The sequence below is a fragment of the Vicia villosa genome, linkage group LG6, assembly GCF_029867415.1.
Source record: "Vicia villosa cultivar HV-30 ecotype Madison, WI linkage group LG6, Vvil1.0, whole genome shotgun sequence".
Taxonomy (NCBI): domain Eukaryota; kingdom Viridiplantae; phylum Streptophyta; class Magnoliopsida; order Fabales; family Fabaceae; genus Vicia; species Vicia villosa.
In genome coordinates, this window is record NC_081185.1 from 149,373,975 (window position 1) to 149,391,382 (window position 17,408).

Genomic DNA, 17,408 nt, shown 5'->3' on the forward strand with positions numbered 1-17,408 from the left:
GCTTTGTATGAATCTCAAAAGAATAGAGAGAGAAATGTTTTAGGAAATATATAGAATCTCAATGGACAGATGGTTAAAGGGGCAAATAGCTCATTTATAGTTCTAATTCCAAAAAGAAAGAACGCTGTGAAGCTGTCAGATTTTAGACCGATATCACTGATCGGATGCATTTATAAGGTGATAACGAAGGTTTTGGCAAACCGCCTGAAAAAGGTGTTAGGGAAAATTATTTTAGAAACTCAGTTAGCATTCTTATTTGATAGACGGATTTTGGATGGTATTTTGATAGCAAATGAAATTGAAGATGAGGCTAGACAGAAGAATAAGGAAGTGCTAATGTTTAAAGTAGATTTTGAAAAGCACATGATTCAGTAGATTGGAACTTCTTGGATTATGTAATGGAAAAGATGGGTTTTCATGAGAAGTGGAGGAGATGGATAGTAGAATGCCTTAAGTTAGCTTCAATTTTAGTGTTGGTGAACGGAAGTCCTACGGATGAATTTGGAATGGGGAGGGGACTTAGACAAGGAGATCCTCTTTCTCCATTCCTTTTTATTATGGCATGAGAAGGTTTCAACTTGTTAATGAAAAGCGTAGTGGCGTCAGGAAAACTCTCAGGATACTAATTCAATGAAGGCGATGAATGCTTTTCTCACCTCCAATATGCTGACGATACCCTGATAATTGGTAGAAAGGGATGGGGAAATATTTGGGTTATTAAGGCAAATTTGATTTTATTTGAATTGATGTCGGGTCTTAAGGTTAAATTTCACAAAAGTCTCTTGGTAGGTATTAACATTGAGCACAATTGGATCAAACCAGAAGCAGATATTTTAAACTATAAGGTGGGAAGCACTTCATTCAAATACTTAGGTCTCCCTATTGGTGCAAACCCGAGGAGATATTCGACGTGGCAACCGATAATCGAGATAGTGCGAGCTAAACTATCAAGCTGGAAACACAAGAAAGCATCCATCGGAGGTCGGGTTGTTTTATTAAAGTCAGTTACGTCAACGATTTTAGTCTATTATCTCTCTTTTTTCAAAGCTCCGGCATGTACCATCTCTAAACTCGAGTCTCCGTTCAAACAATTTTTGTGGGGAGTGAGCGGGGATGAAAGGAAAATTAATTAGGCAAATTGGGATAAGGTGTGTAGACCGATTGAAGAGGGGAGTTTGGGAAAAAAAACTTTAAGGCATTTAATTATGCCCTATTAGGAAAATGGGATTGGAAAACCAGTTCAAGGAATGACGGGCTGTGGTATAGAGCTTTGGCTAATATATATGGAGTTAGTGAGGGAGCTATTATGCGAGGTGATAAGAGCAGTTCAATATGGTGGAAAGATTTAAATTTGTTAAACTTAGGAGTAGGTGTGTCGGCTAACACTTCGGTCAAGGAAACGTATAAGAAAATTATGATAGGGAATGTGGCCATGACTGAACCATACCTGGCGAAGGCTTGGCAAAAATCAATACCGACAAAAGTGTCGTGTTTTATTTGGCAAGTATTTCAGAATAGAATAGCTATTAAAGATAATCTCTTACGAAGAGGAGCAATAGATCCTAGATTCACGCATTGCGTTGGGGAATGTGGGACGAATGAATCAATTTCTCATCTCTTTTTTGAGTGCCCTGTGTTTGAAGGTACCTGGAGTTGGATCAGTAGGGGGCTTAGAATTCATACACCATTTCGAAACGAAGGAATAAGCCATCTAGAACAATTTTAAGGTCTATTTGACGGTAGGAGAGACATCGCGAATAGACTCAAAATGATTTGGGCGGTAGGAATGTGGAGCATTTGGAAGGCCCGAAGTGAAAAGCTGTTCAAAAACAAGGAAATCAACGTCGAACAAATAGTCGAAGCGACGAAAAGAATGACATGTAATTTGCTGAGATTTAAAACAAATAGATTGGAGTGCAGTATCAACCAATGGTTCACAAATCCTAGGGAGTGTATTGGTTGGACGGGTCGGGGATAATCGAAGGATATTTACATTTTGGATCGAAGGATATTCACACTTTGGGTTAGTAGCAGTTGCTGGGTTGGTTTTTGCAGGTTGGCCTTATGTGCCAGAGCCATATAGTATTTTGTGTTTTAGAATCTATAGAAGTAGTCATAAGTCTGGTGTGTTAATTTGCTAGTCATTCGCGTTGGTATAATGGACATATCTTAATTGAAGGCTTTTGGACAGTGTATGCAGAAACGAGAGTCGAGACGTAAAAACGTTCGATTTTACGTTCCATTCACATGCATCCGTGCTGCGAGTATGTTGAAAATGGAAGAGTAAAACTCGGTAGAAACGTACGATTCATTCCAGCAAAAACGTTCCCATTTTTTTGGGTTTTAAAAAAAATCAAAATTTTTAAGTGGATATGGATCCGGGTCGAGTTGTATTAAAAAAATAATAAAAATCAGAATTTGCAAATGTGTTGGACAGTAAAATATAACCACCACTTGCAATTGTCAAAAAGTAACCGTTTGGCCATTAATACTATTGATATTAGTATCAGTATATTATCAATATAATAATAATAATTGTCTCAGACCTAAACCTAGCCTATAATAATTATTATTATTCTCTATACTTATCTAATTCCGTTTTCTTCACGCCTCTTGCTTAATTATTATTATTAAGACACCTCAAGTATTCCTTAAAAACTCTAACAAAAACGTAGCCTCAACAATATATACAATTTCCTATTCTTCTTATTCTTCTACTTATTTATTTTGTCGTTCCTCTGTATTTTCAACTCTAAACAAATATATACAGTTTCATATTCTTCCTATTCATCAACTTCTCTGTTTTATCATTCTTCTGTTTTTTCTCAAATGGCTTCTGGAAGTGCACCAATACTTCTTGCACCTAACAGAAATGTTCCGAAAAACACCTGGAAATAAGTCTGATCCTAAATGGATTGTTTTTATTTTGAACTAAGTTTTTTTTGTTATTGTTTTGGTTATGAATTTATGAATATAGATGGTGAACTTATGAATTTTTGGTTATGATTTAGAACTTATTTTCTTTATATATGATTATTTTTTACATGTGTATAAAATTATGAATATATAAATATTTTTTTTATCAGTTGTAGAAACTTACGTTCCGTGCTACGATTCTAGAGTTACGATTTTTCAATCCTATACCGTTTCCGTGTAAACACTAGAATTTTTAAACATTGCTTTTGGATCCTGCAAGATGGAAGTTTCATCCTGTGGCTTATTGAGTGGCTGGTTCGCTCGATAGGTGTAATTTTGATTTGGCTTAAGATGAAGGCGGGTGTTCGTCTAACTGTGTCGACTGGCTGATTGAGTGGCTGGTTCGCTCGATAGGTGTAATTTTGATTTGGCTTAAGATGACGGCGGGTGTTCGTCTAACTGTGTCGACTGTCGATGGTTAGGTGGTGCTAAGGAGCTCTGAAGGAGTCTACTTTAACTCTAGTATATTATGAGACTAGTTGTCTAAGTCTCGGTGTTTCGGGTAGCTAATTGTCGTGGTGTGATTCTTTGTCACAATGGATAGTGTGGTTGAAGGGATTGATGCTAATGCTAATTTGACAAGAGATAAATCTTCTCCTCAAGTGTGTACATATTTTTAAATTTGAGACATGTCAAAACCTTTATAAAAAAACTATTTACATTTTTTGCAGGGGGAATTATTTTTTAAGTTTTACAATAATAAGTTTATGCCTAGTTTATTTATAATATTTTAAATTTATTCTAAACATAAGTTTATTTATAAAATGTAAAAAAAAAAAATTATAAAAGTTTTGACATGTTTCAAATTTATTACAAACTTAAAATTTATGCTTTTAAACTAATTATGCTTTTAAAATTTAAGCTTTTAAACTAACTTATTCTACAAATAATTATTCTAAACTTAAAATTAGGCATTTAAGCTAATTAATTTGAAAATATCATAGTACACATTTACAAAATATTATTTTAAAACTAAATAATTTTAAAATAGTAAAAATTAAATTTGCAAAAATTAAATCTAAGTGTAATTTTTTAAATTATGATAAATTTAAAATTATCTATTTACTAAAAGAATAAACGTCAGAATATTTGTCTTGTGTGAAATTCTCCTAGCTTTTTAATACGAATTTTTCTTTACCCACCTCCCTATGAGGGTCACCCTCAACGAAATCCCCCATTTGCCCCTGTTTCGGAGATGCATCTCCGAAGTAATTTTTTTTCAGAGTTTTTTAAGTTTCGGAAATGCATTTCCGAATTCACCAAAAAATTGGTGTTTTCGGAGATGCATTTCCGAAATGCATAAAAATTCAAAAAAAACATCATTTTTTACAATCAGGTAATATTTCGGAAGTTCATTTCCGAAAATAATTCTGCATATACAGTTTTCCCTCCTTCACTATTTCATCATTTTTCTCCCAAACCCTCTCCAAAACTCAATCAATCTCAATCCATTTTTCCTCTCAAAATCAAGTTTCAAACCGTTGATCACGTTAAAGGGAGCATAGTAAGCTACAATTTGAGGTAAACATCTCTCATTTCATCCCCTATTTCACTACATTGATTGAACAAATTTCTGCTGAAAACTGAGATGGTTCGGAAGTACATTTCCGAAATAAGTTACCTAACAAATTTCGGAAATGTACTTCCGAAATAAGCCCTGGCAGTTAAAAAAAACAGTTTTGGCCAATTTTGCTAATTTTTGCATATGTTAGGTGTGGTGCATCCGGACAACATTGTCGGCGATGACGTAGTAGTTCCGGAAGTTGTCAACGTCAATAACAATCTGATTATCGACGTTAAATCTATGATCAATGCGGTTGTTGTGCGACAACAATTTACAAATGATCGGAGCTTCGGTAATCGTGAACAATTGCTTGATTGGGTTCGAAACGAAGCTAGTAAACTTGGATTTGGAATTGTTATTTTAAGGTCCGACAATGGAAATAGTAGATGGAAAGCTTTTGTCGTTTTGAATTGCGAACGGGGTGGGAGTTATGTACAAACAAACCGGGTGTTAAAACACGAAGACACGGGATCGAGAAAATGTGGGTGTCCGTTTAAGTTGCGCGCAACTCGGAGGGTTGATGATTTGTGGCGTTTAACCGTAATTTGTGGAATTCATAATCATGCCTTGGATGCCAAGTTACACGGACATCCAATGGCGTGTCGTTTGTCCCGCGAAGAGAAGAATGTGATTTCGGATTTAACGATAGTCAAAGTGGCGCCTCGCAACATACTTGCCGATTTGAATCGTAAAAAACCGGATAGCATTTCAAATATCAAGCAAGTTTACAATGAACGACACAATCTTAAAGTCTTGAAAATTTGCCCTCGGTCAGAAATGCAACAACTTTTGAAACTATTAGGCGATAACCAATACGTGTCAAGCTTCCGTACGTCCGAGGACAAAGTTACGGTGCGTGACATTTTTTGGACTCATCCAGAAAGTATCAAATTGTTCAACACATTTCCAACCTTTCTTGTGATGGATTCGACGTACAAGACCAACAAGTATAGGCTTCCTCTTCTAGAGATTGTTGGTGTGACCTCGACAGACAAGACATATTCGGTCGGGTTTGCTTTTTTGAAGTGTGAAAAAGAAGATAACTTTACATGGGCTTTGGGAATATGCAAGTCTTTGTTGGTTGATAAAAAGGTTATGCCAAATGTCATTGTTACCGACCGGGACCAAGCTTTGATGAATACGGTCGATACCGTCTTCCCGACATTGACCGCATTACTTTGCCGGTATCACATAACTTACAACGTGAGAAGTAAGCTCAAACCCGCGGTTGGGACAAAAGATAGGCCGGATGAAAACGGTAAAGTTATCAAAGCCGGTGTTGTGGTGGATAGGATTATGGCCGCATGGAGAGAGATTTTTGATGCACACTCCGAAGAGGTGTATACCGAGAAATTGGTACACTTTAGGTCTTTGTGCGTTTCCATTAAGACTTTTTGTCATTATATCGAATCCACCATCCTTGATAAAGTAAAGCAAAAAGTTGTATGTGCTTGGACGGATCTAGTAAGACATCTTGGTTGCACCACGACTAACCGAGTTGAATACGCACATGCAATCTTGAAGAGGTGGTTAGGTGATAGCAAGGGAGATTTGTGTCGGGGATGGGACACCGTGAATCAAATGCTCCAAAATCAACACAATGAAATTCAAACATCGTTCGGTCGGAGCAAGACGGTTATGGAACATCGGTTTAAGGGTCAAATTCTATTCTCCCAATTGATTTACAACATATCCCATTCGGGTTTGAATTTTATGTTTCATGAAGCGAAGCGGGCGGAGACTACGGGTCCGGATAGTTCCAAATGTGGGTGCACCATTAGAAAGACATACAACCTTCCATGTGCTTGTATACTTTCTAAAAAAATGAAGTTGAAATCTCCGATACGCATGGATGAGGTAATCGACCATTGGAAGAAGCTTCGTTTTGATGATTTTGACCCGCCGAAAGAAAATGATTCCAAAATCACCATCTCCGACGAGATAGAAGTGATAATGGATAAGTTTGCTAAAGCGGATGACACAATGAAAATGCACATAAAGGAACAATTACGAAAAATTGCGTTTCCGGAGACCACCGATTTGAAACCGCCATCTCAACCGGTTAAAACGAAAGGTGCACCGAAAAAGTCCAAAAATACACAAGAAGACACATCAACAAAACGATCTCCTTCCTACTTTGAACATGTTGATGCATCATTCCCGGATTCACCGACACCGAAGTCCAAGTGTAGTGGCTACCCCCACCTAGCATTCGTCTACTTCACCAGCGACTATCCGATGTCGTTTCAATTCCGCTTCTCGCGCGACACGCCGTTTGCGGACTTGATAACGTCGCTCAACATGCTATTGCAATATCCGGAAAATCAAAAGGTTGCCAAGCTCGAGTACCGTTCGCCATCGCTTAACGACGACGGAGACGTTGAGTTCACACCTTTTGAGATCAAGAACGACGAAGATTTAGCGGTTTTGTGGACAACTTTCGACCGATTTTCTTCGAAGGGTCTGATCGAGTTGGATGTGAAACTTCAAAGATCGGGGGCCGATGTTATCAAAATGTTGACTCATCCTCACCTACCCGTGTTTAACAATATGTAACTTTAATCTTATGTAACGTAATCGATGTAATCTTCAACCGTTAAATAAATCGAATCGTTGTTGTTTGTTTTTTTTCTTCTGTCCAGACCTTATTTCGAAAGTACATTTTCGAATTCTTCCAAGGGGGTGAATTCGGAGATAAACTTCCGAATTCACCCATTTTCTGAAGAAAAAAAAAACATTATTTCGGATGTACATTTCCGAAATCAATTTTTTTCAAACAAAAAAACACGTTTTCGGAAATACATTTCCGAAACTACATTTTTTTTGAAAAAATAAGGAGGTTTCAGAAATGCATTTCCGAAACCGGGGGTATTTTAGAGATTTCACTAGGGGTGACCAAGAAAGTAAAGAGGTGGGTAAAGAATTTCTCTTTAATACATGGTTTGAATTTAAGATATCATAATTTCATGTGATTTAGCTTGCAAATATTCTTTATAAGTAATTAATTTAATTTTTAATTATTATTTTTATATATTATTATCAAGTATATTAAATTATATATAAATTTAAAATGATTATTATTAGTTAATTTTTAAAAAATTTACTATACTTTTATTTAAAAATTTTAAAATTTATATAATATTATTAATTTTGTAGAATTAAATTTCTATTATGAAAATAAATAAATAAATATATTCATTTAAAATTAAATTATCCATTTATTTTATTTATTAATTTTTTTTACTAAAGCAGACCACATGTCATGAGAGAACTGTACTTGCAAAATTTAAAAAATATATGAATAATTTAGTTTTTAAACTTAAAATATTTTTACTATAAAAGTAATTTAAGAATTGTCTTTTTAACTTAATGTAATAATGCTTACTATAATTTTTAAACAACTTTTATTTAAAAAATGAGTTTTTTATTTGTTTAAAATTGAAAGTAAGTAACCAATCGTTAGTTGGTCCAGTGGTGATTGGCGCTGGATTTGATAGAGAGAACCACGGTTCGATCTCCCGTAACTGCGATTGGGAGGTAGATAGAGATTTTATAATTTTTTGTAAACTTATGAAATAACTAAAACTAAAATATAGTCAATTTTATAAATTAAATAAGCTACAATTATTTTTATAAACGGAAATAAGTTAAAAATAATTTAATAAAAATAATAACATTAACTATTTATACAATTCTGTATAAATGAGAATAAAAAGCAGATTATGAAATTTTCATAATTTTTTTTATTTTAGAATTATTTTAACAAAGCATTTTAAATTTGAGATCCTTATATTTATTACACCATCTAATGAAAATTACTAAATGTGATTTTTTTAAATATATATGAGTAAATATATATTATTTATCTTAGATTTTAAATTTTTATTTTTTTATAACCTAATTACTCTAATAACATATTCATATTTTAATTATTTGTTTAATTTTTAAATATTTTATCTTTTGCTCTTGATTCTTTTCACGAAATACTATCATACATTTTAAATTTGTAAAATTAGTAAATTTGAAATTTGACGGGACATATATTTTAGGTTTGAAAAAATGGAATAGTTTATTGACTCATCTGAATTTACAGGTAGATGTAAACTTATCTATGAGATACCAACTATAACTTAGCTGTCGCAGGCTTGCAAAAATATGAACACAGAGTCGCGACTAATATATTTGTCCCATCGAGACCAGAGATAAGGTAAGGGTGTGTAAATCTAAAGCTTAATGCTAAGACAATGCATGCAAATGAAAGAAAAAGAAACACGGGAAAAAAAAGGTTTATAAATTTATTACAAAATTAAAATTTATGCTTTTAAACTAATTATGCTTTTAAAATTTAGGCTTTTAAATGTTTATAAAAAAACTTTTAAAAATTAAGCTTTTAAACTAACTTATTCTACAAATAATTATTCTAAACTTAAAATTAGGCATTTAAGCTAATTTATTTTAAAACTAAATAATTTTTAAAATAGTAAAAATTATTTTACAAAATATTATTTTAAAACTAAATAATTTTTAAAATAGTAAAAATTAAATTTGTAAAAATTAAATCTAAGTGTAATTTTTTAAATTATAATAAATTTGAAATTATCTATTTACTTAAAAGAATAAACGCCAGAATATTTGTCTTGTGTGATATTCTCCTAGCTTTTTAATACATGATTTGAATTTAAGATATCATAATTTCATGTGATTTAGCTTGTAAATATTCTTTATAAGTAATTAATTTAATTTTTAATTATTATTTTTATATATTATTATTATCAAGTATATTAAATTATATATAAATTTAAAATTATTATTATTAGTTAATTTTTAAAAAATTTGTTATACTTTTATTTAAAATTATTAAATAAAATATCATATAATTTAAATTTTTTAAAATTTATATAATATTATAAATTTTGTAGAATTAAATTTCTATTATTATGAAAATAAATAAATAAATATATTTATTTAAAATTAACATTTCTATTTACTCGATAGAGAGTATTATCATTTTATGTGAGACATATATTCAGAGAGTATGTCTAGAACTACTCATAAAAAAGTTAGAACGTTCCACACTAGTATTCCAGAGTTACACACGAGATTCCACAGATAAACTAAACTTCTAAAACGAAACTGAACATAGTTAGATGTGTTTTAACCGTACTTGCAAGCAAACCACTTTTACATATATCAAAAACAAATTTAAGAAAAACTAAATTCCTCTAATGAATATTTATTTATTGATTAATAAATGGGAAAAATTAAACTCTTAAGAAATAATTAAAATTTAGAAAAGTCCACCGAAAAAAATTGTAATCAAAATTGTCTGTCAAAAGAACAAAATTTAATTTTTAAATTGTTTGAGAGGTCTCAGGTCATTTAATTGTAAATACATCATAATCTAAATAATCAGCCAATGTAGGCAAATGAACAACATCACTGACCTCATATCAATTAAAAACTAGAGAAATCAAAGAAACAACATGAAAATATACATAAAATTACAACTCGAAAGAAAAACAGATGATTAGTTTAGGGGAAAAAAGCTTTCACTCAGTGTTGGCTAGATTAATTAAGGTTCGATTCTGCCTGCAATTTTCCTCAACTTCAAATCAGAAGAGGGAGCTTGGTATCCTCATCGTGAAAACTTTTACCCCGTAAAATCAAAACTACAACAAATCAAAAACAGAGAAAATGAAAAACAAAAAGAGATCACTCAGTTCAGCGGGGTTTTCGACACGCAAAGCAATCTCATAGAGAAAGCCCTGCATTCCGGTCTGTTGAGCTTGAATTTCATGGAGTCATCACTGTGATCTCAATTTTTTCATCAAAACATTCAAAATTCAGAAAGAAAAAAAATTGAATCTAAGCAAAAAAATAACTACAAAATCAACAAAATCAGATGGATAAGCTGTAGAATTGAGATACAAACTAGATAATTAGAAAGAGTGGAGGCGTATTTAACCTTTGACAATTGAGTAAAGATGAACGCAGCTTCTGAATTTATAAGAGAGAGAACTAGGGTTTCTGAGGGAGCGATAATAGGATCCGGGAACGCCGTCGTTTTGAAAAGGCAATAGTTACCTGTTGGTTTTTTTCCGTTGAATCCGCTACTCGGAAAGCCCATAAGTTGTTACAACCAATTTACTTCTCGTCCCCTATGTTTAATCTATCATCACCCCCTCCATTTCGTGTGAAAAAGTTTTTTTTACTTTTTAACTAGTGAATAAAACATTAGTAAAAAATTCTACACCCATCCTTCTTTAAATTAAAAATATATATGAAAAGTTTTTGTCGATTATTACTATTACTAATTTTTTAAATTGTTTTTTCATTTAAAAAATTTTAGAATGTGATTTTTCTACATTTTTTTTACTAAAAAAAAATAGGATTAAATATGTTTTTTTTCCTATATAGCAGTTTTCAACTTTAGTCCCTCTAAATATTTTTCTTCAAAGAATGGTCCTCCTAAAAATTTTAATTTTAACTTTTGGTCTCTCATGGCAAAATCGTAGCTAAAATTGTCAATAATTCTGTCGCTAAATCAAAAACCATCACTAAAATTGTCGCTAAAATCGTCGCTAAATTGCAGTATGGACCAAAAGTTAAAATTAAAATTTTTAGGAGGATCATTCTTTGAAGGAAATGTTTAGAGAGACTAAAGTTGAAAACCGCTATATTTAGAGAGACCAAAAACTTATTTAACCCCAGAAAATATAATTTATTGATATTATTGTTATTTGTTATATTAGACGCATTTATTTCGTTGACCCATTTAGTAGGATTGTTGGCCCTATTATCCAAATATGAAATTACTATCTGTCTAGCTAAAGAATGAGTCTCCTTATTTTGGTTTCTAAACAAGTATGAAACCCTAGTTTCTCTAAACCTAAACCATTATTGAAATCTTTGAATTAATCACCCAGTATGTTTTTGGATATTTTTGTTTTATCATCATTAATTAGGTTGACTAGATTCAAACAATCGGAATAGAATATGATTTTTTGAAAACCCATTTTTATAGCCTATTCTGCCACAAAAACCATCACCGTCGCTTTAACTTCCATCAAATTTTTTCATCATTCATACACTTCGCTATTTTATATATAACATTACCTTCCTCATTTTCGAAAACTGTTTTGAGTCCCAATTTTCCACTAATCACCATGCTAGCATATGATCTACATTACACTCATTCGTCTTTGTTATGACGTTTCTGAAAGATTATACTATCGTTTAATTTGTTCGCCACTATATTGTTCAAAAGATAATTTGTTTTTTCTTGGTGTTCAAAGTAGTGGATTTGATTTTTCTTTGCATGTTGCTTAAAATGTTTCTGACGTTGTTTTTCTTTGTTTGTTTTTTAATGTACGAGTTGCTCATCACGTTGTTCAAAGGTTGCATCTTGTTGTCTTTGGTTTTTTCACCTGACTTGGAGCTCGATCCCTTAAGGATAACATTAAGTCGGTGCGTATAACTTTTATCTCTATAGTTCTCATGTATTTCTTTGCCTTTGTTGTAATTGTGCATATTTCCCTTAACATTGTTTTTGTTATTATGATGCATGTCTCTATCAATATTAGAATTGTCATGCCTTCTCTGATTGTTGTTAGTTATAGTAGAGGTTTTGACACCATTATTACTTATGACAGGTATCTCATGAACATTCTTATTGTTTCTTATCAATTTTTTTATGTTGGTAAGCTTATAACATTACCTTTGTGATTCAGGTATGTAATACGGTGGGAGAACTGACTTTTTGTTTTGTTATTTCACAAAACATGTTACGGATAGCTAGAGTCGCCACCAACTTTTATTTTATCTACTTTTTGAAAGCTAAAAGGAACAGGAAAGACCTTTTAAACAAGACTTGGGTTCGGGGGGTAAGTTATACAAAGGAAAGGTGTAAGCACCCTTTGTATCCATGGTTATCCATGGGCACTTAATTGTTTAGCTCACTTTTTTGTTTGAATTGTTTGTAAATCGGGAGTGTCGCGTGTGTTTAAAAAGGAGGTGCCAATAGTAGGCAAAACCTAGTAATAAATCTTGTGTCAGTCCTCAAGAATATTTACGAAGTGTTTTAAAATTTTTGATTGAACTTGTGGTGTGAAAAGCATTTTTATTTGACTAAGCAATTAAGCGTATTTAATTGTTCAGTCTTTCTTGTTCTTTTTATTTCGTTGAGGGAAAGAGACTATCCATACCAATTGTTAGGTTGGTAGTCCTTTCATTGGATGTAAGGGTCATCGAATGGTCATAGAAAGAAACATGTAAGAATACCTTAGCAATTCAAATGGACGATCATCATTTAATCGAAGCATCATCGAGGGATGAGATCATTTTAATCGTAGGCAACTTGAAGGGACTATGATCTTTTATCGGAGGGACTATGATGATTTAAATAGAAGGCAACATGTGTCAAGGTATCCTCACGTTTGAGGGACTTGACCATATAATCAAAGGCAACAAGAGAGGGTTACCCTAAAGGTGGGTGTGTGAACAGTATAAAAGGAGTGTGTTGTGTTCAGACATTTATCTTGAACTTAGTGAGCTAAAGGTTGATTTTAATCTAAGCAATTATGAGGTGCGGAAAGTAAAAGCGGAAAGTAAAGCCCTAAACTATTACATGACTTCGGGGAGGGGAATTACAATAAACCGGGGAGCGCGGAAAGTAAAACCTAGTTTAAAACTATTACAACCAAGAACAGTTACATAATATTGAAAAAAAATGCGGGAAAATAAAAGTGTGGAAATTAAATACTTAATTACTATTACAACCTCGAAACAATTACATAATTATAAAATATGCGAGAAATAGAATAGCGAATAAATCGAGAAATCAAGAAAAGGTGGAGAAATGGAGAAAATTGAGACCAGGGTTATGAATAAAATTAGGGTTAAAAAACTTATTATTTAACTAAATTAATACTAAATCCTAATTAATTTATTATTTAATTAAGTTAATTATATACAAAAACAAAAATTTAAAATTAATTTAAAAAACCTATGTCTAATTATTTTAACCTAAAAACCAAATCCTAATTTTAATTATCCTAAAACCTAATTTTACTAATTAATTAATTAAAAAAACTAGAAAAGAAATCAATTTTTTTTGGTGTTTTTATGATTTAAAATGAAAGGAATTAAATGCCCTAATTCTAAATTAAATTAATCAAATTAATTGGAAAACAAAAAGATAAATTATTTAAATTGTTTTAATCCTATGTTGTTAATGGTTTGATAAACTGTTAATAAAAATAATTAAGAGTTAATTATTTGGAAATAAGAAGAAAAAAGGTGAAAAAAAAGGAGTAAAAAGAGATGGAGGACGCTGAGATTGAACCCAGGTCCTTGAGGTTACAAGCCTTTATTTGTTACCACTTGTGTTGCATCCACTAGCTAGCAATGAATCAAAACAAATTATAGAAATAACAAAACGTGGAATAAATGGTCAATTTAGCAAAATAGTCAAACTGGGCCCACGGTGTCACGCTGCGACCAATCAAAAGAGGAGAGAGGGGCAGACTTGGTTAATCGTCCATTGGCAACGTCCCACATATTGGTCAAGGATTCAATTTCACTGTTCATTATCTTCACCAAAAACAGCTACGATTTTGCTTCGACTTTGGCTTTGATTCTGCTACGAATTTTCATAGCAAATCCGTGATTTCGTGTGAACTTTCTCCACATGTTCTGGGCTTCGATGTAGGTGAGGATGAAAGGAGAGAGGGGCGGACTTAGTTAACCGTCCAATGGCAACGTCCCACGTATTGGTCAAGGATTCAATTTCACTGTTCATTATCTTCACAAAAAACAACTATGATTTTGCTTCGACTTTGGCTTCGATTTTGCTACGAATTTTCGTAGCAAATCCGCGATTTTGTGTGAACTTTCTCCACATGATCTAGGCTTCGATGAAGGTGAGGATGAACTCCTGGAGACTTCAGAAAGCTAATGGAACGGTTGGAATTAGTCAACACTTGCTGGAAATTGTGGTAGGAATTTTGCACCTTCCTTTAAAATTTTCAACTTTGGAAACCCTTATTCTTTGCTCTTCTCTTTCGTCACCCTTAGGTCTGACGTTGTTGAGCATATATAAGAGAGGCTATTAGATTAATTCATGGGCTTGGATCTCATGTATTTTGCGAGAAAGAAATTTGATTGAAAATTGTATATTTTCTTTCTAAACTTGGACAAAGAATCCCTTCATAACATGAGCTACATGTTTTGGACTATCATGAAGTATTATTTGGGATTTTATTTTGATCAAAATCAAAGCCATACCTTTTTATCCCTTTATTTTGTATTTTTATCTAATTTATTTGGTTTTTAATTGAATAAAAATCCAAATAAATATAATTAATGGCTACAAAAATAAAGGAATGGATTTAGGAGTCCTTGGTTAAGCCATGATCATGTTTAAATATAAAATCTTAGGCCTAATAGTCCAAAAACTCATGATTATTCAATTAGGGTTTCATGCATTTCTTAAAATTTGACCAACTTATGCACTTTATATCTCCCTCAATTTTGATCACATGCAGGTGTTCTAGGACTTTTTAAAAAGCTCAATGTGTCCTCTGCAAGCTCCTTTTGGTTTCATCTCAATTGAGTCTACCATTTCTGTGTACCACTTTCTGAGAAATAATGGCTTTTTGTTGACCTTTAGAAGGACCTGTAATGTTTTGACCCTCATCTTTTGAATGAAGCATACTTTAAACTTGAGCCTAACATCAAATTTGTAGAGGATTGAAATACCTTTAGAATAGGCTTTGGTTGGGGAAAACCTATGAAGCATTTGAAAGTTATGGCCAGTCAAAGTTTAGTTGACTTTCACTTTAAAAACCGTAATTTGGAGACATTGAGTTTTGTTGATCTTTGAGATTTTCTTGATGAATCATGATCAAACCTTGATCAAATGATGAATGTGACCTCATAATCTTGATGTTGACCAAAAATCTTGACTTTTGACACTATGTTGACTGTAATTAACATTTAGGTCAAATTAGTCGACTATTGATCACTTGTGCCCTTGACTAGGAAATATTGTATTGAAAGACTTGAAACTTGGCATGAAGGTACCTTGAGGCCTATGAGATGCTATGAAGTCCACTTGAAGCCTAGAAGTCCCATTTCCTTTAGGAGAACCAAAACCCTAGTTAGAGGCTTGTTGCTTTAGGAGAAAAGCAAGTGTGCTCAATTCATGTGTAGTCTTGAGCCACCAATGAGCTTGTGATCTTGAGGAGATCTTGAAATATGGAGGGAAAATTTTGGGGTATGACAGATGCCCCTGTTCAATCTTCTTAAACCTGAAGACGTAAATTGTCTTATTTGCCTATCGTGATCTTAAGGTGGAAGATGATTGAACACTTAAGTGCCTTAAAATTTGCACTTGCCATTCCAGGAAGTAGTATCATTGGAGATGGGCTTAAAGATGCCATCAAGATGTTGACGGAGTGTTGTCAGAGATGGGATTAAAGATGTCATCCAAAGTAGACACTTTTTCAGAATGAATCATATGTTTTGATTATATCTGATGGATAGTAATTTGTTGATGATGTGTATCTTAATGAGTCGTGTGCTAGACTATATCTGAAGTCATAAACTAAGATGAGCATAATGAGTCGTACGCTGGACTATTTCTGAAGACCTAAACTAGGATAAGTCTATGTCTGGCTATACCCAGTAGATGTGTTGAGGAGTGTCAGAATGAGTCGTACATTAGATTATATTTGAAGACATACACTAGGATGAGTCTGTAATGAACTATACCCAGTAGCTGTATTGTGAATAGTCAGAATGAATCTTTGATTATATTTGCCTCGTTTCTTGATTATCTCTGAACTATCTCTGGAAAATATCCAAAACTAAGTGTCAGAATTAAATCTATGTATTGATCATCTCTAAACTATCTCTGGAGGATAACCATAATTAAGCATCAAAACTAAATCTCTGTCCTGATTATCTCTGAACTATCTCTGGAGAATGCCCAGCACTAAGTATCAGAACTAAATATGCGTTGATTATCTCTGAGCCTCATCACAAAGCCCATGAGTTTCACGGGGAAGAGTCACCTTGGCACATGGGCCACATCACAAAGCTCATTAGTTTTACAGGGAAGAGTATCCTTGACACATGTGCCTCATCACAAAAGCTCACGAGTTTCACAGGGAAGTGTCTGCTCGGCACATGAACCTCATCATAAAAGCTCACGAGTTTCACATGGAACAAGCTCCTTAGCACATGAACTTCATCATAAGGCGCACAAATCATGCAGGGAAGAACTTCATTTGAGTTTCATCATAAACTCATTAGTTCCACCGACGCAAGGTCCATTTATTGTCGTAATTGTGGCACCATATCATATATCACACAAATGACGAGTTTCCTACTCAAAATACTAGTGTTCCTCGCTGGCGCCGGCGTTTGGGAATGACTAAAGCACCGGCAAACACTAACACTCGCCGGAACCTAACATGCAAAAACTCGCTAAAGCAGAAACAAGGGGTAAAAGGATAAAACCATAAGAAAACTTACTTGATCTGGAAGAGAAACAAATGATTGACGATGATTTAGCAGCAGGAGCAGTGGCAAACAAGAAGGAAATGCTTTGCAACCGGAAGGGAAACATATAGAGGATGGAAAAATGAACTTCACAAATGTTCGCAAATGTCCCTCCACTTTGTATATTTATAAACAAATCTCCTTGAACAGGAAAAAGTGACACCGCTTGGAGTAGCATGTCGCCGTTTCGACTCATGGATACGTCTATGCCTAAGCCTTAATTATGACACATTTATAGTTGTGATGAGTGGCTCGAGGGGACGAATTGTTGTCTCTTTAAGTCCCATAAATTCTCTAGTTCCCC

General features: G+C 33.2%; 3 non-coding genes across 3 annotated transcripts; all 3 read right to left on the minus strand.

Moving 5' to 3' along the window:
- Nucleotides 1-9,903: 9,903 nt before the first annotated feature.
- LOC131615405 (small nucleolar RNA SNORD34) lies at nucleotides 9,904-9,988 on the minus strand. The gene has a single exon (XR_009287819.1). It is a non-coding gene; the product is annotated as a small nucleolar RNA SNORD34 (small nucleolar RNA).
- A 101-nt stretch (nucleotides 9,989-10,089) lies between these two features.
- Nucleotides 10,090-10,189, minus strand: LOC131615277 (small nucleolar RNA R30/Z108). Its single transcript, XR_009287701.1, has one exon. It is a non-coding gene; the product is annotated as a small nucleolar RNA R30/Z108 (small nucleolar RNA).
- A 61-nt stretch (nucleotides 10,190-10,250) lies between these two features.
- On the minus strand, nucleotides 10,251-10,355 carry LOC131615422 (small nucleolar RNA Z107/R87). Its single transcript, XR_009287835.1, has one exon. It is a non-coding gene; the product is annotated as a small nucleolar RNA Z107/R87 (small nucleolar RNA).
- Nucleotides 10,356-17,408: the final 7,053 nt, after the last annotated feature.